The sequence below is a fragment of the Podarcis bocagei genome, assembly GCF_964188305.1.
Source record: "Podarcis bocagei genome assembly, chromosome: 9".
Classification (NCBI taxonomy): domain Eukaryota; kingdom Metazoa; phylum Chordata; class Lepidosauria; order Squamata; family Lacertidae; genus Podarcis; species Podarcis bocagei.
Window position 1 is genome coordinate 71,532,246 of NC_138134.1, and position 25,533 is coordinate 71,557,778.

Here is a 25,533-nt window from a genome sequence, read left to right on the forward strand (position 1 = left end):
CTAAATCCCAGCTCCTACTTCACACATTACATGCTCACTTGCATCTCAGACTCAGGAAACACCATGATAGGAAATGAGGCCACCATTGGAGGTAGCAACAGAAGTGATGATTCTGTTACGGAAAAGGAGCAATGCAGCAGCGAGCTGCAGCTGGCTGGAAAGCAAAACAGGATGTGAATGTTTGGGACTGTACCGTGAGAACAAAGGGGCAGTCTATTCACTGTGCTGAGCACCGGATGTTAGCTCAGAGTGTCATTTGACCTGTACAGGAAGTACAGGAGGTGGAGTTTGTCTCTCTGCTGTTGGTGTCTGATGAGAGCAGACGCATTTCTCTGTAATGCTGCAAAGACAGAAATAAAGTCATGTAAATACATTTCTGTCTATCTCTTTCCCCTCCCTGGGGGAGGCAGGGAGCAGGGAAGATAGTGACCTAGCCTGTATCCTGCCGGGAAACGCAGACAGGGAGGTCAGCAAGGAGCTCAAGCCGGGTGCCTGGAGAGTGGCCAGTTTCTCCTGATAAGGCTTGATATCCGACAGATTCATCATTCTAGAGAAGAAACTATTGTTTTTTTAAAAAGATAGTTTCTTCTCCCTTTAGATTCACAAAATGTTTAGGGGTATGTGTACCCCTATGTACCCTCCCCCCCAAAAAAGCACTGGATGTAACTGCTGAGCTCCGTACACCTTTATTCTTTGAAATGACCTGCCTTAATTCTTTTCGTATAGCAGAACAACCTATGAATTAATGTGTGGTTAAATGCCTGCTTCTTCAGAGGAATCATCCTAGCAGGGGGGCACTCAGTTGGGTTTTCTGTCTGTTCCATCTCAAGTACTATTGCTTTCCAATAACGTGATCTTTCACATAACTTTGCACCTTAAAATAAGCCTGAAGACTGGTTTTCTTCCACACAGGCAGAATTAATATTATCCAAAAAAAAAGAAGAAGAAGATTTTTTCTCTCTCTCCCTCGCTTAACTGAACAGGTAAGTAATGCTCAGAAGGATGCGTACAAAGAAATGGATTTTGCAAAGTTCCATTTTGGACAGGCGAACATTGCTTTGCACCCCGAGGCAAGAAATCACACCTTTAACTCATTGCAGATTTGAGGCATTTCAACACAGGAGATTTCAAGCATTTCTTGGGCCTAAATCACTTCGCAGTGGGCACCATAAAATGCTACGTTGCCCTGAATGCTCTCTCAGATTGGATATGCATTCTGATTCACTATTCTATCTTAATTGGAGATTGTACATTTGCATAATAGTACTGGAGAGGATGAAAGATGGTTTAGGACTCATGCGTGAAAAAATGCCGTTGGTGCAAATCCTCATGGCTCCTTTTTATTTTTTAATTCTGTGGGTGCGATGGGTATTGCCGAACTCTTGTGGCATTCACATATTTTTACATTTAGGCTTGAATATTCAAATTGAAGATATAACGCCGCCTATGGGGACAAAGACTGAGCATTTGAGGAAAAGGCAAATCAACTTTAAGATGGATTATGGCTTAAAAAAAGGAAAAGAACGAAAGCCATTTCGCGTAATACGAAGTTCATGATTACCATAAGATTGCATTTTGGGGGCATTAATGTACAGTATGATGCATTAGGCTGAAAACAACACTGCTTCAAAATTGGCAAATATCCCCAAGTAAAGCTAATGCTTTCTGTAACTCTTTTCCGTACTTCAAGCTCTCGCTCTGGAATGTATGTTGACCTAAGAGGCTGAACATTTTTATAAGGCTTTCAGTTTTCAGAGCATTTCACCAATGGTGCTGTTGTAACTATTAGCAAAGTAAGAACAGAAGACAAAGAACCTTATGGATCAGACCAGTGAAGAAGAAGAGTTTGGATTTGATATCCCGCCTTTCACTCCCTTTAAAGAGTCTCAAAGCGGCTAACAATCTCCTTTCCCTTCCTTCCCCACAACAAACACTCTGTGAGGTGAGTGGGGCTGAGAGACTTCAAAGAAGTGTGACTGGCCCAAGGTCACCCAGCAGCTGCATGTGGAGGAGCGGAGACGTGAACCCGGTTCCCCAGATTACAAGACTACCGCTCTTAACCACTACACCACACTGGCTCTCCATCAAGTCCAGGGTCCTGTTCTCACAATGACAGGCCATATGTCAGGCTTGAGGAATCTCTCCCTGCCCTCCCAAGGGTTTCAAGGAGACGGGAGAAAACAGTATGATTTATTCAGTCACTGCGGTAACAAAGAATTCCAGTCTTTACTCCATGATAGAGTTGTTCACTCTGGCTCCTCCTCCCTTCCCCTTCCCCTTCCCCAGCCCCTACAGAAGCCCCCTGTTGCCAAACACCACTGCATACATTGCTCTTGTACCCTCAACGACAGCCGCGTCCTAGGGGATGGAGGATCTGCCACACTGCCTATTGAAGAGTTTGCTGGCTGCTCTTTCCCCTCCCTTAATTCTCCCAATTCAGCGTAGCTTGGCTGTTCACCCATCCCTACCTCACTATCTTCCTCATTGTTTGGCTGCAATTCAATTTGGCTGCAATTCAAGACTGTCTCTCTCTGCCCTGTTAGCTACAGGAGAAATGGGGGGGGGAGAGACCCCCACCGTGCCTCTGCCTCTTCATTCCAGTCCCTGACACCAGAAGCCTATGGGAAATGCACAAGTAGGACCTGAGCGCAACAGTGTTCTCCCCTCCTGTGGTTTCCAGCAGCTGCTATCACATGTCAGCATCACTGGGAATCTGTTGAGACCCATACTTCCAAATGGCATCTTCTGAGACCCATTGTCTTGCCAAATGCAAGGTGGTTCTTTAAGAATGAGATTCAGAAGTAATACAAAACACAAGTGAGGGAGAAGATTAAATGAAGCCCTCAACAAGTGTACACAGGCAGCCCCCCCCCATTTCCCCACACGCAGGGTAGTTCACTGAAAACCTTTCAGTGTATGGCCAGTGACACCCATATGGGTGACAACCCCTTTAAGAGGGGACCCTGGAATCGCTGCCGCAGGTGGGGGGGGTTAGTCACCACTTCAACCCCCCCCCGCCCATTGTAGGGAAGAAAAGACTAAAGGATTCCGCTCAAAGCCTTAAACTGCCAAAGTTGTGAAGAATTGCTACAGGGAAGACAAAACCTGCCAATGCAGGAAAATTTCTTCCCGGCTCTTCAACAGCAACCAGTCAAAGACCATAGCAGCGCCCACTAAACAAGAAGAAAAAGGTTAACCTGTAAACAAGAAACATTAAACAAAGGGAGGTTTGGGTGGGCACACTGGTGGAGGAAGAGGAGTGCAGGGGGAGCGCACCACCCCTGGCAGCACGATCCCGGTGGGGTGCCATCACGGCTGCCACCCCCCCGCGCTGGGTGCCATGCCATCGCAGGCGGTGTACCATGCCCCCAGGATGCGCACCAGCCCCGCCCCATCTGCTCTCCATCCCCGGTGCCAGAGCATGGAATCTCCGCCACTGGGTAGGTGAAACTCTTGAGCTGACTTCCTGGCTGCTGCCGGCTCCACCCCCTATTTATGCGACTGGCCCATAGCTGTCAATTTACAGCTTTGAAAATAAGGGACCAGCAGCCTCGAAAATAAGGGATCAGCAGCCAAAATAAGGGATTTTAGACAACCAGTTGAAATACAAAGTTAAAAGGGACCAGATAATTTTGGAGAGCGGCACCGGTTTTTAGCCCTTCGTTTCCAGAGATTGCTGCTCAAGACACGAGCTGATGAAACACTGCAATTAAATAACTACAAGCAGCAACCACTTTTTGCGCAAAACAAAGTCCAAGCTATGAAGATGCTACTGCAGTTCTGTATCTTTTCTCTCGTGCTCCATCTGCAGCTCTCAGTTCCATCAGACGGGGCAGGAGGAAGATGGGGGGGGGGAGGAGGAAATAGCGCCTAAAGTAAACCCGCAGATCAGACCATCTATGCTAGTCTACTACTACAAATCTATGGGAGAAGTGCTTGCTGTCCTTCCTCCACTTTCCCCCTCTATGGTTAGCCCTTGAAACACCTGCCCGCACCTCTGCCTCCTCTCTCTGAACGGCTTTCTCTGTGGTTGCCCTCACTCTCCTCTCAAGGCTCCTCAGCAATTCATAGGCCATGCCAGGCTGCCCATCTCATTTGGGTCCTTCGGCGGCGCAGCCGCAGTATGGCCTAGCAGGAGCGTCGGCAGCGGCAGCAGGCAGAGGGGAGGCGCCAGGCAGAGACGCTCAGTTCGGCAGCCACGAGAAGGATGGTGGCGGAAGGGCCCGAGGCTCCCGCCAGTCCCGGCAGGGAGGGGCTCCCAGGGGCCGAGGCTGGTGAGAGGAGGCCGGAGGGAGGTGGGCCGGGCAGCCAAGCAACACAGTTGGAGCCTCCCTCCTCCCTGGCAGGCAGGGAGGGAGGGAGGGAGAGGAGCTGCTACCTTTGAAACCCGGGAAATTTAAGGGACATCATCAATAAGGGATAGCAGCGGGAGACGGCGCTGGGATAAGGGAGTTTCCCGCCAAATAAGGGACGGTTGACAGCTATGGCCCCCAGCAGTGTAACCTGTCTACTGAGGCTGGGCATGAATAACACTGAGAGGCAGGCCAGCCCATACAAACTGGAAAGTTCCCTGGGTCCAAAGCAATACACACGATCCCACAAAGTGCACCTACAGAATAAAGTCTGAGTGCTCATTTCTTCGAAAGCTTCTGCTAGGCCTGAAAGATATAAGTGACAGCTCAAGTGTTAGTCCTTTATGCTTCTGACTTGCATCCAGATGTTTGCCACAGAATGGAGTTCTGTTCTGTAAGATAACAATAGCAGCAGAGTTTCCATCCATTTTCCCCACAATCTAAAATGGCATCAGCGGAAAAGCTGTTGCACTTGACAGCCAGGCAAAGCAAGTTGCAGATAAATGGGAAACTTTCAAGAGATGGAAGTGCTGCTGGGAAACTCTGAGCTCCCTTGAGGCCCAGGGAAGATAATGTGCAAATCTCAGATGGTGCCGGGATATGCTTAGCTTTCAAGTGAGAAGTGATGAGCATGAGAGTCCTTATAAGTCAGTTGAGCCTGAAGGCACCAAGCAGTTGGATAAAGTGAAGAGAGGGATCATCCCCTGCCCTGGCAAGGGCTACAACTCCATGGTTGTCTGAGGAAATTGATGACACCTTTGGAAGAAAGAAAATAGATAATTTCTTCCCAGGAAGCAAAATGAGGCATGATGACTGGGTGATGTGCCCCTGTTTTTGTTGCATGTGGCCTTAGATGTCATTGTTTCCAGAGGAATAACACCATTGCCAGTAGGAGGTAATAATGATGATGATGATGATGATGATGATGATGATGATGATGATAATAATAATAATAATAATAATAATAATAATAATAATAATAATATATTTGTACCCTGCCCATCTGGCTGAGTTTCCCCAGCCGCTCTGGGTGGCTTCCAACAAAGATTAAAAAATACATTAAAATGTCACACATTAAAAACTTTCCTTCAGATGTCTTCTAAATGTCAGGTAGTTGTTTATCTCTTTCACATCTGATGGGAGGGCGTTCCACAGGGTGGGTGCCACTGCTGAGAAGGCCTTCTGCCTGGTTCCCTGTAGCTTTGCTTCTTGCAGTGAGGGAACTGCCAGAAGGCCCTAGACGCTGGACCTCAGAATAGGGCCTCTTAGAATCATAGAATCATAGAGTTGGAAGAGACCACAAGGGCCATCGAGTCCAACCCCCTGCCAAGCAGTTCTCTAATATTGATAATTCCTATCATCTGCAAGAATGCCAATGTTATCTACTCACTGATCTATCTTTTGCCAATGGCTCCCCTGCTAGTACAGTACTTGTGGTTGCTTGCATGGCACTGCAACTCATTTATAGCCGGGGCTACACAGACTCCAGAAATTCACTCTCATCCCTCCTCAACAGCCCTGCTTCTCTGCAGGCTTCAGCCATGAACAGTAAAATAAAAATATACATCGTATTGTTTCTGTAAGCAAAGCCCTAGTTCTGGTCTTATTTTCAAGGTGTGCCAATCCTCTATCCTCTTCCTTTTTAAATACATAAACTGGCTCTCTGGATGACTGAAGAGCTGGTATTTCTGAGACCTGGACTCTTTTTACAAAGAGAGCCACAGCTTGGTGCAATGGACAGCAAAGCAAGTGAAGCCCCAAACTCTTCGTAGTTCTCCTCTTCCACAAAGTTTGCACATACTTGATTGCATGCTACAAACACCCCTTTCTTGGCAAAGGTTTGCCGCTTGATTTATCTCTCCTGTTCTTCTGTTTGCTCAGAAAGTAATAAGTTTACACTTGGTGGAGAGATTAAGCCATCTGGGTGAATTTGTGAAAAGCACGACTCTGCCATATGGTGAAGGAAAGGTACTGTGTCTTCATTCTTTACCCTCCCCCCCCCCTTGGTTCAATATGCACAGCTTTGGGGAAGTAAATATCTCCAGTTTGGAAATGTCATCAGAGCTTAGTTTGAGATGATGATTGTTGAGGGTACCTGAGCTGACTAAAGAAATGGCAAAGAAGAACGGAAACCGCACCAGTTCATGAGTATATGGATCAAACCAGCAGATCGTTGACCCTCCAAGTGCCCCTGTTCTCCAGGGTGTGGTGGATGACCCTTGCTCTGAAAAGCGTGGTCAAAATTAAAGGGTTCAGGAACTCAGACTAGACCAAATTTCATAAAATCATACACAGGGTTTACTAAAAAAACAAAACTCTACAAGAGAGAAAAACTCCAAATAATTACACAGATTAAAATAGCTCAGAAGGTAAGAAAACAACAAATGCTAACTGATCCAGCTAATCAACATAAATGCTTACACTTCAATCTCAGTTGGCTGAGCAAAGGAACTAGATGCTGTCAAAAGCCCAAGTAAACACTGACCTAACCTTGGCTGGCTGGAGCTCCCAGCAATCCAGGTTTTATGGGAACTTAGATCATAGGCATTCACCTCTTCTACCCAATTACCTTGTGACACCGGCCTTGAATCCTTAACCGGAGACAGCTGTATGGAAGCTCATTATTTCTGAGGTTCTAACCCACTCCCATAAACCAGTTTTAAAGGGGTGATATCACCACACAGGGATAGTCCTGGATTTACAAAAGCCACCCTCAGTTTCTGATTTGATCCCAGAATGTCCCGCTTTTCCTTAGGACATCCCTATTTTCATCGGAGACACATCGGAAGGTATGGAGTGTTGTGACCCCTGAGCCAAGGAGATAAGTAACTATACAACCTTTAGAAGACAGGTAGCCCTGTAGGCAGTTTTTAATGTTGAACATTTTATTATGTTTTTATATATGTTGGAAGCCACCCGAAGTGGCTGGGGCAACCCAGTCAGATGGGTGGGGTATTATTATTATTATTATTATTATTATTATTATTATTATTATTATTGAATAGGACATCCTTATTTTCACTGGAGTAATGCTGGACAGCATGAGATTGCAAAGGTGCAAAAGTTCAGAATGTACACACAACTGGACAGCAGCAACAAAATTACTAGTTCTGTTCTTCTCCCTGCTCAGCAGGTTATCAGGGGTCAAACATATTGCCCGCGCTGGTGGTCTGAACTGATCACTTCCTTCCGCTGTACCTTCCATTTTGGCTCCCTCCAATTCTCATATCCTCCTTCTCGCTATCTGGGCTACCTTCAGCTGCATGGTTAAGCAAAAGGACCCATGTGACCTTCAGGGCACATTTTTCCTGTCCTAGGCCTATGATGATGTTCCAATGTGTAACTCTGATGGATCACCTGACACCTAGAGCTCCTGGTTCCATCCCAGATATCCCTCAATGGTATTGCCTCCTGACACTAAGTTACCTTGATATCAAAATTTGGCATGACTCTGTTAAACAAAGAAGACGATCTCCCATGATCTCCCATGATGTAACTCTGTTTCTCCGGAAAATATTGAACCCAAGGAGGAGTCCAACCACTGAATTTGGGCCAACTTGCTCAGGGGCGATACCATTTTAGTTTTGGTCCATGTATCTATATATATATATTGGGTTGGATCCAAAGATTCCCTTGTTCCAATGGAATGAATCTTCTTGTGGTAGAGGAAGATAACCTTTTGGATTCAGCTCATTGTGTCTTTCCCAGATCATTTTTTCGCTCAGTTACATAATTCCTGATGTGTCACTTTTGATGCTTCAGAACCGAGACCAAGGTATTTGGAGCTTCAGAAACCTTGGGAAACACTCAGATAGGGAAAAAGCATACTTATTTTTATTCTAAAAGCCCATTTATGTGCACAGCCATAAATTCATCTGCCAAGGAAGCTATTGTCAGTATGTAGCCTCTCATACTGTAGATTGTGCAAGTTTTATTGTCCATCTTACAAAAAATTCCTTTTCACTGTTGTCTTCAAGGACTCTCTGAAGTGCTCATAAATGTATCCGCTTCTTGTGAGTTCTAAATTGCTAGTATAAAAAGGAAACGATGTCTGAATGTATCCTATAAATTACCGGAATAATAACTATGTAAATGAAAAGAAAGCACCTGTCAATACATCTGTTTTCCTGGTATCTAAAGTAACTGCTCAAAAAATAAGTCAGCTTCGCCAAGAAAATAGTGTTCAAAACTATAATAACAACAACGAACATTATGTACTATCTCTTAACAGGTAGCAAAAGGAAAATTATATAAAATAGAAAACTTATAAAGAAATAAAAATAAATAAATAAAGAAGTAACAAAGATAAGAGACAAAGAAATAATAAAAAAGACTTTTTTTAATCAATAAAGAATATTATCAAAATTATAATAATAGCAACAATAATAACTTTATTCTTTGTACCCCTCCCAAGTTACTTATCATGAGATGGTTCAATTATATATTTCATTTTTAATTTCCAGAAATGGATTCTGGAGGGGGGGGGGACCCCTACAGAGAATACTAGAATGCAATGGATTAGCACTGCAAGTTTAGAACCCTAATTAGAAACACGACAGCTGGTACGTCCTGTTTCATGCCACTGCCACCTGAGCTGCCCATCCTGCTGCCGGGCACAGATTTTGGGCAAGATTTCACTGATTTCTGGCAAGATTTCACCTGTGGCCTTACCCCGGCTAATGGCTTGGCTGGCTGTGTCAGCTACTTTTTCTCTTTTCTTCCATTTTTAATTTCCTTTTTAATGTTAACATTGGGAACAGAAAAATGATAGCACCCCTGCTTCCAGGTCTATTGCCTTGCATTTAACGTCTTGGTCTCAATGCCTTGATCTTCATGCCACACAAGCTGAGTTCAATTACCTCTCTCCTCATCTCCACAGGGGATTTGTGGAGGGAAGGTAGCGAATGTCAGAATGCTTTCGGCTGCACCATCCTACATACCTCCTATGTTTCATTATGGTTCACACAATTGCAGCGGCAATGGAATAATTTAAATGGATCAGCTGTGTCCTGTCACAGGCAATCAGATGCAGCAGAAGTAGAAACAACAGAAAGACACAGCGCAAAGAGTTAAGGTATCACCTTACTAATGGGAATAGAAGTGGAAAACCAAAATACTGGAGTGCGTAAGGATGCAGTAGATCTCAAGCAAACCCATGTCCTCTTGGACTACTGAAATTCACTCTACATGGGGCTACCTTTGAAGATGTCTCGGGAACTACAACTATTCCAGAATGCGGATGCTAGACTGGTGACTGGGAACGGCCACCGGGCCTATATAACACCGGTCTTAAAGGATCTACATTGGCTACCAATACGTTTCTGAGCACAATTCAAAATGTTGGTGCTCACCTTTAAAGCCCTAAATGGCCCTGGTCCTGTATACCTGAAGGAGTGTCTCCACCACCATCATTCAGCCCAGATACTGAGATCAAGCATTGAGAGCCTTCTGGCAGTTCCCTCACTGCATGAAGTGAGGTTACAGGGAACCAGGTGGATGGCCTTCACGGTAGTAGTGCCCACCTTGTGGAACGCCCTCCCATCAGATGTGAAGGAAATAGACAACTATCTGTTTAGAAGACACCTGAAGGCAGCCCTGTTTAGGGAAGTTTTTAATGTTTGATGTTCTATTGTGTTTTTAATATTGTGTTGGGAGCCACCCAGGGTGGCTGGGGAAACCCAGTCAGATGGGCGGCATACAAATAAAACAGCAACAACAACAACTGCTGGATCAGACAAATTGTCTAGCATCCTGAACCTCAGTTTTGCAAGATTCCAGCTTCAGTAATTGGCATTTCCCCAGCAGGGCTGTCAACAAGTAATGTCTGAAATCCCGTTGGACCAATACTGAGCTAGTTGAACCAATAGTCTGACTAAGACGGCTTCCTTTATTTCCCCAGTGCTCAGCCAGATACACCTGGGAGCTCCACAAACAGATCATGAAGGCAATAGTCCTTCCGCATGTTAGGGAGAGAATGATTCACTTTCTGCCAAGTGTTTTGCCAGCTCCCATTTATATACTTTTATTGCTGCTTTCACCTTTATTAATTATTTCAATTTCTTGCTGTGAGCTGCCCCGAGAATTCACCTTACTAAAAGAAAAAGAAAGACCAGTGACAATGATTTAAATGCATCACTAACAGGAGACTACCTGGAAGGGCAGCTGGATCTGTGGGCGACAAGAGAGTCAAATATTTGGGAAAGGAGACTCTAGCTGTATTTTCATGCAGCCCACAAAATGAGGTGGAAAACAGAGAAGGGGGTAGGTAATGTGGTGGCTCAGAGGAAGAGAGAACTATGCAATCTTGCAGTGCTTCCAACGCCACCCACTTTCGGTTCTGCCACCACCTGCTGTTGGCTACAGCCCCCAATTGACTTTTTCAAAGGTCTCCAGAGGAATAATATTCTTTACAGCTGCTCTACGTGCACAATGTTCTGCAGAACATTGTTTTATGCAGGGAGAGCAGAACAATGGAGACTTCATGATTCATGTCCCAGTTATGAATTAATTGCATACAGGGAATAAGTGTGGGAGAGGGAGAAGCAGTTAGATATTTCTGTTTTGTAGACTCAGTGACCTTGTTCAAATGCACAGAGACACCAGCTGTTGTCTCAGTGGCTGACCATGAAAAAAGCAAGCTGGATACTTGATTAGGGTGCTTCGGTTATTGACTCATCCAGGGATTTAATTATGGCACTTGAGAGTCCACTTTACTTTGACAGGTTACATTTCAGAAGATGGCTTTCTTAGTTCCTTCACCTGCGGCTGGGTAAGTGATTGACTTGCTGAGCAGCAATTCATATGGCTGATGATGGTGGCCATTTTGTGTGTGTGTTGAGATTATCAGATCAATGAACTGCAGCTGCCATGGGAATGGAAGTCTGGCATGCAGGCATGCCCTTGGAAGGACTTGATTGATGTCACTTCACATCACGATGCACTTTAAAACAAATGGATGTTGTACAAAATGGAGACGACTGTAGATTTTTAAGCATTGCTTTTGCAACCGTTACACTTAGGCCTGGTATCATCAACTGCCATTTCCCAAGCAAGTCTGCCCATGTCTTTCAAATGGTGTGGGAATCCCTTGCAGACAACCACAGTGTTTGGAGAGAATCAATCAGGTTGTGTATCCACAGCAGTGATCACTGCAGATGGTGAGAGCAGCCACAAAATTAAAAGACGCCTGCTTCTTGGGAGAAAAGCAATGACAAACCTAGACAGCATCTTAAAAAGTAGAGACATCACCTTGCCAACAAAGCTCCGTATAGTAAAAGCTATGGTTTTCCCAGTAGTGATGTACTGAAGTGAAAGCTGGACCATAAAGAAAGCTGGACCATAAAGAACGCCAAAGAATTGATGCTTTTGAATTATGGTCTGGAGGAGACTCTGGAGAGTCCCATGGACCACAAGAAGATCAAACCTCTCCATTCTGAAGGAAATCAGCCCTGAGTGCTCACTGGAAGGACAGATCGTGAAGCTGAGGCTCCAATACTTTGGCCACCTCATGAGAAGAGAAGACTCCCTGGAAAAGACCCTGATGTTGGGAAAGATGGAGGGCACAAGGAGAAGGGGACGACAGAGGACGAGATGGTTGGACAGCGTTCTCGAAGCTACCAGCATGAGTCTGACCAAACTGTGGGAGGCAGTGGAAGACAGGAGTGCCTGGAGTGCTCTGGTCCATGGAGTCACAAAGAGTTGGACATGACTAAACAACTAAACAACAACAACAACAACATCCACAGCAGTAATCAGAGGAAGAATGACCATTGAGAGGAGTACAGAGAGAATAAACGCCATGGTGCATCTGCAGCAGCACAGCCAGACACCTTTATCTGCCCTAGCTGCAACAAAACACGTCAAAACCCATACCAGTCTCTACAGCCACAGCAGTTGCTGTAACTCTGCAATGGTTTGACTTTACCTGCAAAGTCACACTCCTCCATTATCCCCCAAGACAGATGGATGCCAACCAGCCAACCAATTGTTTGCCGCCCTGGGATCCTTGGGGAGGAAGTCTGGGATGTAAATTCAATACATTTTAATAATAATTATAGTGTGTCTCATATGTGGTGGACTTGTAAAAGGGTAAAAGAGTTTTGGGAAATGATCCATAATGAATTTTTAAAAAATGGCTAAAAGTACTTCCCCCACCCCCCAAACCAGAATCCTTTTTGTTGGGGATAATTCAGACTGAAATTCCCAGGTGTCAAAAAAGTTTATTTATGTATGCCACTACTGCGGCCCTTGTTTTGTTAGCCCAAAAATGGAAAATGAGAGAGGTCCCAACCAAAGAAGAGTGGCAGCTTAAGTTGACATAATATGCGCAGCTTGCAGACTTAACATATAAAATAAGAAAACAAGAAGAACATACATTTAGAGAAGATTGGAAAATGTTTATTGACTATTTGGGAAATAACTGTGTACAGCTGAAAACGCAGGCAGCATTAAGATAAATTCTACTTTGTAAATAAGTTTTGATGGATGTAACCAGTACTTTTTCTGGGCGTACACAGGGGTACGCATATGCCTATACATTTTGTGAAACTTTGTACTTTTGTCCATTTACTGTATTTGTTTTTCCTGATTTGAACTATAAAATAGTGATCTTATTGAGTCAAAATGAGAGTACCCCTGAACATTTTTTTATATATATAGAAAAGAAAGCACTGGGTATAATAATGGAATACCGAATGGTATAGTTCCTGTAAAATATGCAGGGATTTATGATACGTAAAATGAACCATGGAAAGAGAAGAAGGGGAGTCACTGATATCTTAAGGATGTAGAAATGAGTACTTTAAATTGTAAAACAGAAAATTTATACATATATATAGTGTGGACAGGGACGCGAGTGGCGCTGTGGGTTAAACCACAGAGCCTAGGACTTGCCGATCAGAAGGTCGGCGGTTCGAATCCCCGTGACGGGGTGAGCTCCCGTTGCTCGGTCCCTGCTCCTGCCAACCTAGCAGTTCGAAAGCACATCAAAGTGCAAGTAGATAAATAGGTACTGCTCCAACAGGGAGGTAAATGGCGTTTCCGTGTGCTGCTCTGGTTTGCCAGAAGCGGCTTAGTCATGCTGGCCACATGACCTGGAAGCTGTACACCAGCTCCCTCGGCCAATAAAGCGAGATGAGCGCCACAACCCCAGAGTCGGTCACGACTGGACCTAATGGTTTTGTTTGTCCCTTTACCTTTACACATATAGGGGTTCCCATGTAGTAAGTCCATGTAATTAAGACATGGTGGCTATGTTCTATCTCCACAATGCTTCTGAATACCAACTGCTGGAATGGCAAGCTGGGAAAGTGCTTTTGCACTCAGATGCTGCTTGCAGACTTCCCACTGGGGCATTGGTTGGCCACTGTGAGAACAGGATTCTGGACTAGATGCTCCTGGGCCTGATCCAGGAGACTCTTCTTATGAGGAAGCAACGGGCTCTGCATGCTGCTCCACTGTTCAGCTACCATCAGGAATGGACAAATTAATCCAACTTCGCTTCTTGTCACTTTTGCATGTATTCATTAGGAAGTCTGTTTCATCTCATTACCACATTGATGTGCATTAAATAATGATAATAATAAGACTAAGAATAACCCACACAGAAATATTATGTAGGGCAAGCGACTTGATCCCCGAGGGGCTGCCTTTAAAAACATGTCCTTGTCTGTTTCATGGGTAATGGCCACTTCGAGCAGTGGGAAAGCTGAATTGCTGCAACAGAAATTCAAAATGAGGTCACAGATGCTCCCAGCAGAGACAGGGGCCTTCTCTACAGCCACAGCAGGAGCTGCAACAGCTCGGCAGCGCCCCCAAAGGCACACTCCTTCATTGTCTCCTGAGATAGGCAGATGCCAACCCTTGTGTATGGTTTTCCACTCTCCACCCACCATTTATGGACCCAGCTCCCTTAATAAGCAGTTACGGCTCACGCAAGGCTACCAAGTAAACTTCATGGCTGAGCAGGCATTTGAAGCCAGGTCTCAATGCATCGTTCAACAGAATTTGCTGCCACTGGATGTGTTGTTAATTCCCTTCCACCCTTGCAGCAGATATGTGGGATTGCTACATGTCACATAGAATCATAGAATCATAGAATCATAGAGTTGGAAGAGACCACCAGGGCCATCGAGTCCAACCCCCTGCCAAGCAGGAAACACCATCAGAGCACTCCTGACATATGGTTGTCAAGCCTCTGCTTAAAGACCTCCAAAGTAGGAGACTCCACCACACTCCTTGGCAGCAAATTCCACTGTCGAACAGCTCTTACTGTCAGGAAGTTCTTCCTAATGTTTAGGTGGAATCTTCTTTCTTGTAGTTTGGATCCATTGCTCCGTGTCCGCTTCTCTGGAGCAGCAGAAAACAACCTTTCTCCCTCCTCTATGTGACATCCTTTTATATATTTGAACATGGCTATCATTCAAACATGTCTGTTTACATTCCAGCACAGATTGCTGGAGTCCTGTGAGTGGAACATCCGCTCTGTATTGCCTTTGTTCTCTCTCTCTCTCCGAAAAAAACGACAAGGAGAGGCCATGTTTTTCTTTGTCCTGATTTATGTATAATAAATGCGTAGTTTAGTATAGTATCCACGCCTCAAACCTAATCTGTTGTATGTTTATGGTAACGTGTGCTCTTGCATGCACAGCAGCATGAGTCGTGGAAGCATGTCGGAGGAGGATGACTGATGGATCTCTGCAGTGGCAAGGCTGAGAAGGGAGACACTCCGGCTGGGGCCAAGCCAGCTGGCTTTCCATCCCACAGTTCCAACAGGATGTAGGGTGGCCATCAACTTGACAAGTCCACTGAGGACTGGCTATGCATATTATCTCTAGAATCAGAGGTAACATGCCCCAGAATACTAGGCACAGGGTATCATATCACAAGGAGGAGAGTGTTGTTGCACCCATGTCCTGCTTGTGGGCTTTCCATAGGCATCTGGTGGGCTACGGTGAGAATAGAGCACTGGTCTGATCCAGAAGGACTCTTCTTATTTGCCATACCATACCTGGCTCTCAACAAACACTATAGCTCTCAGTTTTCTGTGGGTGGTGATATTGGCAGCACTGCTGATTATATTTTATATTTTGACAGTTATGGCTCTATCTTTGTAAACATAGCTTGACTGGATTTTGTACTTTTGTGGTTATAGATCTTTTATAATTACAGGTTTTAGATATATATTTTTCACTTGTCTTTTGGTTTGAGCGTTTCTCTGTGGTTATCTCACAATACTGTATTGTGACTGTTCCCAGCTCTTAATATGTTGTGAATGCAATGTTCTTCAAGGACAGCAGCCCGTAAATCACTTAAAAGATTATGTTATGTGAAAAGATCTCTGGGGGTAATGTAACGCTTTATGAAAGCAAGAGAGGATGAGGCTTCTTTATAGATATAAATGGGAAATTGACATTGGAGTAAATATATCAGCGGAAAAATGGATGTGGAAAGGCAAGGTGAGAAATCTGTTTAATGTTGGTCTGCAAGAAAATATTAGTGAAATACTGTTTTGTTGGTCTTTTACCCGTCCTACCCCAATAAGGTTTTTAAAAAATTCATACAGCTTTCACTATAATTGTTGTCGGTGATCAAATATGTTGAATAACTGTATGCAGAGCCTGTCTATAAGTAACAGTACATTGTGTCTACATGTAACAATATGCAACAGACTGAGATCAGTGATAGAAAAACATTATTTTGTACATTGTGTCCTCCATGTATGGATTCCTACAAAGGTATCGAAGAGGGCAGGACCCAAACCAATGGATTCAAATTACAAGAAAGGAAGAACTTTTCAATAGCAAGAGCTGTTCAACAGTGGAACAGATCAAGTGACTGTTCTCAAAGCTCTTCATGTAGCTCAAGGTTGTCATCTGAACTAGCCAGAGGTATATCTGAGAATTAATCACAGTCTGCCCATCATTTGTAAAAGAATAATAATAATAATAACAATAATAATATTAATAATAATAATACCCCACCCATCTGGCTGGGTTTCCCCAGCCACTCTAGGCGGCTGCCAACCGAATATTAAAAACACAATACAGCACTAAACATTAAAAACTTCCCTAAAGAGGGCTGCCTTCAGATGTCTTTTAAAAGTAAGGTAGTTGCTTATTGCCTTGACATCTGATGGGGGGGGGGGGTTTCCACAGGGCAGGCGCCACTACTGAGAAGGCCCTAAGATTTGCCCCCAAATGGCAATTAGACATTCTGTTTTGGCGACTGCAACCTTGGTTTTAAGGAGCCATTTGGTGCCTAGCTTATAGATCTGAGTTTCTAACACTGCTACAGCTGGCATACAGGCTAGATGATATACAGCTGGGTCCTCCACAGGAAGCTGGCAGCAACAAAAGGCAAACGTTACAGAGGGCAATGAAGTACAAAACACTGGTGATTTGCAAAACACCGAGACAAAACTACATGCCAAATAGACATGCATGTACATTGAGACTGGAGGCATGTCTCCCTTCAGTAGAAGTACAGACTTGGCAAAGAACTCTTAACTTCTGGCTGCGCCTAAACTCAAATCACCCCGGTTTACTATCCCTAGTACTTTAAGACTCCCATAAAAGTGCCTGGCTTAAAACCGTCTATCAAAAACTTCACTCTTGTGGCCTATCCCCACAACACCTACTCACTATGGGCCCCACTAAAGCAAACAGTCTAATTGGTCAACGTCTAAAAGATATCGAGCGTCAGAAGAACCTAGCCACTATAAGGAAATTCTGCCCTTGGTATGTTCATTTTCCACCTCTCCATTTTGATTCTATGGCCCCATATCTGCACAAACTTATTATCCCAAAATACAGACGTGCTTTTACACTTGCAAGACTGGTTGTTTTGCCATCTGCAGTACTTGAGGGTTGATTCCAAAAGATCCCGCCTGAGAAATGTCTTTGCCCCTGTGGAGATGGTAGCACCGAAACAGCGGCACATGTCCTCCTGTCTTGTACTCTCTACAAAGACCTGAGGAACGAGATCATCACCCCACTCGTACTAACCACCCCAGGGCACTCAACCACTGCCACAATGTCCTTTCTTCTATCAGATCAAAATGTGCAGATAACAGCAAAGGTTGCTAGGTTCATAGCAGGGGCAATCAGAATAAGGGCCACTAACTGACGGCTGATTCAGGACTTTAAATTGTGCTCTTATATCAAATTTCCTTTTCTGCGTATACTGTAATGTTTTACTATTGCTATGGCCATTGGCTAATGCGAATAAAGTTTTATCTTCTTCTTCAAGACATGAATTTAGATGTACGCATTAGCCAATCTTCTGCAATAATTAAAAACAGTTTATAACCATTTGAAATGTCTGGCTAAATTGTTATAATTATTGCACCCCCTGATGGCAAAGCATTGGAAACACCTGGAGGTTGCTGTGGGATCTTTCCTGTACAGTTCTGCCAATTTCCATTCTGCCTCTCTCTTTCCTCTTCCTTTCAAAACAGCTAGGCAAAATTACACTAAGATTCAGCACAATGTACACTCATTACTGGGAATGCCTCCTCTGTTTTTCCTACCTCGTATGACCTCAAGACAAGGCTAATGAAAGAAACCAAAGCAGTAGCTGCCTGTGGTGTCTGGAAGCAGCAGGTTACAATAGCGCTCAAGGGGGAGAGGCAGGCTGTCGGAACCACATTTCGGCAGCAGAGCTTAGAGATGTGCATCACATCCTTCTATAGCTTTCTGTACACAACTCGAGCTGATCATTAGTGATGGATGAATTTGTACTGGCTCAGTTTTGAATGGTTCACTATTTACAAACATTGTTGGTAAGTATTTTGGGATGGGGTCGTTCTTCTGTGAGCATCCGTCTCTTGCAGCTTCACAGTGCTTGTTCCTGGGTTAAAGGGGTCCTCAGTAGGGATGGGTGAATCAATCACTTTTGGTTCCTCCATAGCTGTCAAGCGTCCCTTATTTGGCGGGACAGTCCCTTATCCCAGCGCCATGTCCCGCTGCTGTCCCTTATTGATGAGGCTTCCTTTGGCTGCTGGCTGGGCTTTCTGCCTTTGGCTCGGAGGGGGTCAGAAGTTGAACATACCTGTGCCCGGAAAATTCCTTAGTTTGGCTGCTGATCCCTTATTTTCAAGGCTGCTGGTCCCTTATTTTCGAATCTGTAAGTTGACAGTTATGGGTTCCTCTGTTTCTCATTTTTCCAATTTTCACTTCAGTTCTCCACGGTTCTTCTGCATTTCAGTGGAAATTTGCATTTCACTGTGAATCCCTCCCCCCAACCTATGTTGGATGGATTTAGATGAATAGGAGAGGATATTTTATTTAGTAATTATCCTTCCTCTTTCTCACTTGTTTGAGGATGCAAATATCGATTTCGTCTGAGTTAAAAATTATCATCTGTGCACAGCTTATCTTTAGAAGCTATTACGACAAGATTGCATAACCTTCTAGAACAATTGTGATATCCAAGGATGCTTTATGCAGACTTAGATTATCTCCTCCCTTTTTATGTTTCCCTCTTAACAAATAAATCACTCTCAAATCTCAAGTAAAACATGAAAAAATGCAAGGTATACTCACTTATCAAAATCCTTGCCTGGATTCAACAAATACAGTGAAGAAAATCAGGCAGGTAATAATCCTTAAATGTAGCAAAAACCTGTAGCCCAATTCAAAATGGAGATTGCTCTCTTGAGGAGAGCAAAGAAATGTCTTCCCCCATCGCAGGTAGGAAAAAGAGAGTGTAGTGACAGGAAGAAGTGTTATGAAGTTTCGATTGTTCATGTTCCCGCCACAAAGGTTTAGAGGATATGACATCATACAGTCCCCTGTCTGTGACTATCTAGCAATCATGCATTTGTGGTTCTGGCTGCAGATCCTCCAACAATTTATGCATTTCTCTGCGCTATTTTGCCTGCTCAACACATTTTTGTAAAGCCATTCCCCCTCAATATAATGCATTTTTTTTGTATTCTCTTTTCACAAATAGATGCATTTTTGTGCAGACTTTACTCTTGCTCCCAGTTGTTGAGTGGAGAACTGCATTGCAAGATTCGTAGAAGTGCAAATTTCAAAGGATCGCTGTGCTTTGGTTCATGTATTGTTTCAGAAAGTGTGAATTAGATAAGTCAGTCATAGAAGCTTAGAGCTGGAAGGGACCCAAGGGTCATCTAGTCCAACCCCCCGCAATGCAGGAATTTCGGCTAAAGCATCCATGACAGATGGCCATCCAACCTCTGCTGAAGAGGTCAATCCCTCTTCACTGGGTCGATTCCTCTTCACAGAGAACTCTGGGAATTGTAGCTCTGCGAACTGTGTTAACAAACTACAGCTCTCCAAATTCCTTGGGGGAGCCATGACTGTTTAAAGTAGCATCATAGTGCTTTCAGTGGTTGGTATGAATATGGCCCTGGTCTAAGACAGCTTCTGGGGAGCTTCTAATAAGTTGCATAAAGACCGATGAAGGGCACATCACAATGATCTTTAAGCAGCCATGCTTTGTCTTTTGCCTATACACATTTATGGAAACAATTGTCGTCCCCTCTTAAGGGCCATCAGCAATGAAGCACACACAGTCAAGATAGTCTCAGCTCAAGGCTATGTCTTGCAACAGTGGTTTTATCTTTTACATCTTACCGTTAATGGTTTTCTGTAGTGGATGCGACACTATTTATTTCCTGCTATTTATATAACCCTCTGGACCTATTTCAGATCTTTCGTTTTGCTACAGCCCTGTGTATTTATGAGGACAGTTCTTTCCCTCCTCAACTGCTTAAAATAAAAGAGAAGCGAAGGTTGCTTTTTCAGCCTTTTTCTTCTGCGGTACAAAAGTGAAGCTCATGAGGTGTTTTGGAGAAGATCTGTGACATCAAATCTGTAATAATAAATAATAATAAAAAATTTTATTTATACCCCGCCCATAACTCCAATAAAATTTCAGTAAAAACATAATAAGAAAAAAAAGAAAAGAAAAGAAAAACACAATTTAATTTGTCATCCTCTCTGCCAAAAGTTCACTGGCCACCCTGATGCCAGGGCACATGTGTGCTTATGAATGAATGGGACAGCCATATTTTATGGGGTCAGACTGTAGGCCCAGTTTATTTTATTTAGGTATTTAAGAGCATAAAAAGATCTGGGTGGATCAGGCCAATGGCTCATCTAGTCCAGCAGCCTGTTCTCACAGGGACCAACCAAATGCCCATGGAAAGCAAGCAAGCAGGATCTGAACACAAGATCCCTCTCCCCTCCAGTGGTTCCCAGCAAAAGGTATTCAGAAGCATTGCTGCCTCCAGCCATGAAGGCAGAGCATAGGCAGTGTAGCTAGTAGCTGTCGATACCTAGATATTTCTTCCCCATCTTTCCCCCATGGCGATGATAATTCAGGAACAGAACAGAATTAAAATAAAAAAATTCCTTCCAGTAGCACCTTAAAGACCAACTAAGTTAGTTCTTGGTATGAGCTTTCGTGTGCATGCACACTTCTTCAGATACACTGAAACAGAAGTTGCCAGATCCTTCTATATAGTGAGAAGGTGGGGAGGGGTATTACTCAGAAGGGTGGTGGGAATGGGAGATTGGCAGATATCTGACCACCCTTCCCACCACCCTTCTGAGTAATACCCCTCCCCACCTTCTCACTATATAGAAGGATCTGGCAACTTCTGTTTCAGTGTATCTGAAGAAGTGTGCATGCACACGAAAGCTCATACCAAGAACTAACTTAGTTGGTCTTTAAGGTGCTACTGGAAGGAATTTTTTTATTTTGACTATGGCAGACCAACACGGCTACCTATCTGTAACTAGAACAGAATTATAGAAGGTAACACTGCAGAAGAGAGACAGATGGAGATAACCAGATAATGATGGGGGGAATTTCATTATCAGTATTCCTCTTTGTCTAGAAGAGAAACCAGACTCTCATCGGCAGTTTCCCTGGCGTTCTGGCACTCGCTTCCCCACAGGAAGGGCAGATAAAGACACGGGGTGTACAGAGCATACTGGCTGCCGCGACCCCTCAATTCCGTTCCTGGAAGAACAGGTTATACTGTTAATTGGACTTTAATTTGGAGTAAACTACAGGCATGTGCCAGAGACGATGAAATAAGAAACTGCAACAACAACTCAGCTACAAGGATGTGAAAGGTTTGGATTGAGAGAAGATTTCAATTCAGGAGCCCACAGTTTGCTTACTTAAGGTTTTCCTCTATATTTATGATACGGCAACACACACACCTGGAATGCAAGTTTTATTAAATAATATCTGCACAAGTAAGGATGGAGGAAATTGGAATATAATATGGAATTTAACAAAATTGGAACTGCGTGTGTGAGAGAAAAGAACTGAGAGGGAAGGATGGGGGAGAAATGCTATGTTTTGAAAATATAGAGCAAAATTCTCCCTAACCTCCATTATCCACAAAGGAATGTGTTTGAGATAAGGATAAATGACCATAAATCAGTGGCAGGGAGGAAAGGAGTCTACCAGCTGTGAGAACAGAAGTTTTTGGATTAGTTATCTGCAGTCTGGATTCAGACCATTCTTCTTAGGCTGGAAAAATGGCGAAGACGGCTTGTTTACTGGAAGCCGATTCACGGGACGAAGCTATGCAGTGACTTTTGGAAACTGTGAGATAACAGCTTCTCCCAAGACATGACGGGAACCATCAACAGTTGCAGGAAGAAAGGATACAACACTATATATGGATGGGAAAACATCATGGGGAAAATTGTCACACGGAGGAAAGAGTAAAGATTACAGCTAAAGTTCCTCATTTGAAATCACAAGGTTGCAGCTGTTATATCAGGGATTAAAATATCTGAATGGAATGGAATGGAAATTATTAAAATTTTGGAATGCAGAAAAAATGTAGAAGAATGAACTTTTCAGCTCTAGCATGCGAGCAGGCCAGTTTAATTAAATTGAATAATTTGACATTTGAAGAACTGGCATTAATAATCATAATAACTGGATAAAATTGGTATTTTTATAATGAGGCTGTTATTGGAATGATATTGGAAAATCAATAAAAAATTATAAAAGGTACACACGGATAAAGCTGTTTACTATTTTTAAAACTCACAGCAGAATATGTTTCAAACAATGTCATTTGCTTGTGTGAAGAAACATAGGCAGCTGCCTTTTACTGAATCAAAACAATGGTTCATCTACCTCTATATTGTCGACACTGATTGGAAGCATCTTTCCCAGCTTGATAACACAGTAAGCGTAGGTAATTAAAAGGGGGATTTATTGCAAAAACAAACAGATAGCTTCAGACGGCTCTGGCAAACCCTCTGGCATCATTACTCAAGATGACCCTTCTGATTTATTAAAAATAAATTTAAGGAACTGCAGAAAGAGGGGGAAGGAAGTCAAGTTTTGAAATGTTAAAATAATTGTAAAATTAGTGAAATGTATAAAATTAGTGAAATGTATAAACTTGAAAAGTATAAATAAAATTTGAAAAACTGAAAGAAAAGATAAAAGACTAGATAAGGTTAGAACTGCAGCCATAGATGGCTTTGTGATGCGCCATTGACCACTTCATTCACTGTTTTTTGAAGGTGCCACGAGAACCTTTTTTGCTTCTGCAGCAAAAGACAACAGAGTCGGCCCTCTAGAAACTCGTTAACTTTGGAAAAGAACATACGGGGAAGGCAATGGCTTTGTCAATATCAGTTGATATGTGTATCTACTATTATATAAATTTAAAAACACATATAAGACTTGTCTTCTTCTCTCTTTGGTGATCACTCATAGCTGAGTAAGATTGTCTTCCATAAACACAGTTTTAGCAATGAGTCCATAAGTGACTGTGGAGGCCAATTTTGGATCCACACGTCCTTCCACAGTGGGGACATATGTTTCCATGCGGGAGTTGATTATGGTGAGGGTTTGCCAAGCGTGCCTTCCTCTTAGCACATTTCTCCCTTGCGTCCTGAGTTCAAGTGTCTTCAAAGCCCATGACACCTTTGGTAAAGGCTGTTCTCCAACTGGAGTGCTCGCAGGCCAGTGTTTCCCAATTGCTGGTGTTTATACTACATTTTAAAAAAATTGCCTTGAGACAGCCTTTAAATCTCTTTTGTTGACCATCAGCATTACGCTTTCCATTTTTAAGTTCGGAATAGAGTAGTTGCTTTGAAAGATGATAATCAGGCATCTGCACAACATGACCAGTCCGACAAAGTTGATGTTGAAGAATCATTGCTTTGACACTGGTGATCTTTGCTTCTTCCAGTACACTGGTATTAGTGAAACCATTATTAGCATACCAATATAAGACTTGAACATGGGACGCGGGTGGTGCTGTGGGTAAAACCTCAGCGCCTAGGACTTGCCGATCGTATGGTCGGCGATTCGAATCCCCGCGGCGGGGTGAGCTCCCGTCGTTTGGTCCCTGCTCCTGCCCACCTAGCAGTTTGAAAGCACCCCCGGGTGGAAGTAGATAAATAGGGACCGCTTTATAGCGGGAAGGTAAACGGCGTTTCTGTGTGCTGCGCTGGTGCTGGCTCGCCAGAGCAGCTTCGTCACGCTGGCCACGTGACCCGGAAGTGTCTCCAGACAGTGCTGGCCCCCGGCCTCTTAAGCAAGATGGGCGCACAACCCTAGAGTCGGACACGACTGGCCTGTACGGGCAGGGGTACCTTTACCTTTACCTTTACCTTTTTATAAGACTTGAACAATGCCACTGACATCTGTGGGATTCAGGGGTGGGGTGGGCAGAATATGGACCTAGAAGGACCTAGTCATACAATTTAAAAAAATTGTGATGCTATCCTCCCCCCCCCCCGGCCAAACTGTAGCACCCTGCTTGTCAGACAAATAAATGAGAGACACAGTGGTATATGGTTACCAAAGCTCTGCCCACTCCAGCCCTGATGGCCAGCACTTATATTTCCTCAGCCCAGCCCCCTTGCTCCTCCTTTGGCTGCCTCTGTCCAATCAGCCTGGTGGAAATTCCTATTGGCTGTTTGCTAGAACCAATCATAAAAGATACACCCATTTCCTATTACCTTTTATGGGAGACAAAGAGCTATATTTCCTTCTATCTATAAATGGCAAACAAGTAGCCATATATCTTACATTTGCCTCAACAAGGCACCTTAATTACCAGATCACCTTTTGCCCTTCTTGCCCTATTGCCCTCCAAAACAGATGGTTAAAACAGATGCTCATTCTGTCTTAAACAGAGATCAGAGATCTTGGGTTCACATTCTCACACACCATCAATGAAATAAGAATCTAACATAAGAATCTAACATTTCTTACTTTCTAAATCCTTTGCATAATTACATTTAAGCCAATATATTTCATACATAACATATATAGATTTTTAGAAGAAAAGGAAAGGTCTTTTCAAAGTAAAAAGGAACTTAATAAAAACACTTTCGGTTTACAACCCCCCCTTTCCCTAACCAGCTGCTGTTTCTATTAGCTCTTTGCCCTTTAACCTTAGGAAAATGTGGCTCAAGTCTCTAATGGGAGACACATGGTATTATATTTTGTTAAACAATGAATCCTACTATTTACCAACTCTTAATTAGTGCTTTTGCAGCTTGATTGCATTCTGTAGGGTCAGTAACCTAGTAACCTTTGCTCCCAGCCTGTAATTCCCTTTTTACAACTTTGAGAATTTTGGCTCCTGCTATAAATAAATCAGGGGGGCCTTTGTCCAGGAGGATAAACATCTGCCAAAGTCTTTTAGCCAGCTGGTCTTTTGCCTGGCATAAAAACACACAAGCATCTGCAAATATATATATATATATATATATATATATATATATATATATATATATATATTTGCTTTCGTAGATTTTCACGGGTACAGGAATGCAGGTTTTGGTGTTTTCGGGTATCTTCCCGTGTAAGAGTTGGGGTGTCTAGGCGACGTTTCGACGAGGTCTCACTCGTCATCTTCAGGCTGGTGCTTTCGGCTTCTTGTTACTAGAACAGAGCTCTGTTCTAGTACAAGAAGCCGAAAGCACCAGCCTGAAGATGACGAGTGAGACCTCGTCGAAACGTCGCCTAGACACCCCAACTCTTACACGGGAAGATACCCGAAAACACCAAAACCTGCATATATATATATATATATATATATATATATATATATATATATATCTCATTTTAAAATACAGATCTTGATCAGATGCCTCAAAACCTCACAAAGAAATAGTTTCAGCATGAAAACCATGGAGATGAAAGAAAATCAACC

The 25,533-nt window shown here is 43.5% G+C and overlaps 1 protein-coding gene across 1 annotated transcript in view; it reads right to left on the reverse strand.

Moving 5' to 3' along the window:
* Positions 1–9,049: 9,049 nt before the first annotated feature.
* Positions 9,050–25,533, reverse strand: part of ADAMTS3 (ADAM metallopeptidase with thrombospondin type 1 motif 3) — a 278,458-nt gene continuing 261,974 nt past the window's right edge. Inside the window, exon 23 of the transcript XR_014011358.1 lies at positions 9,050–9,062. The gene's annotated coding sequence lies outside the window, so the exon portion shown is untranslated. The remainder of the gene's footprint in view (positions 9,063–25,533) is intronic.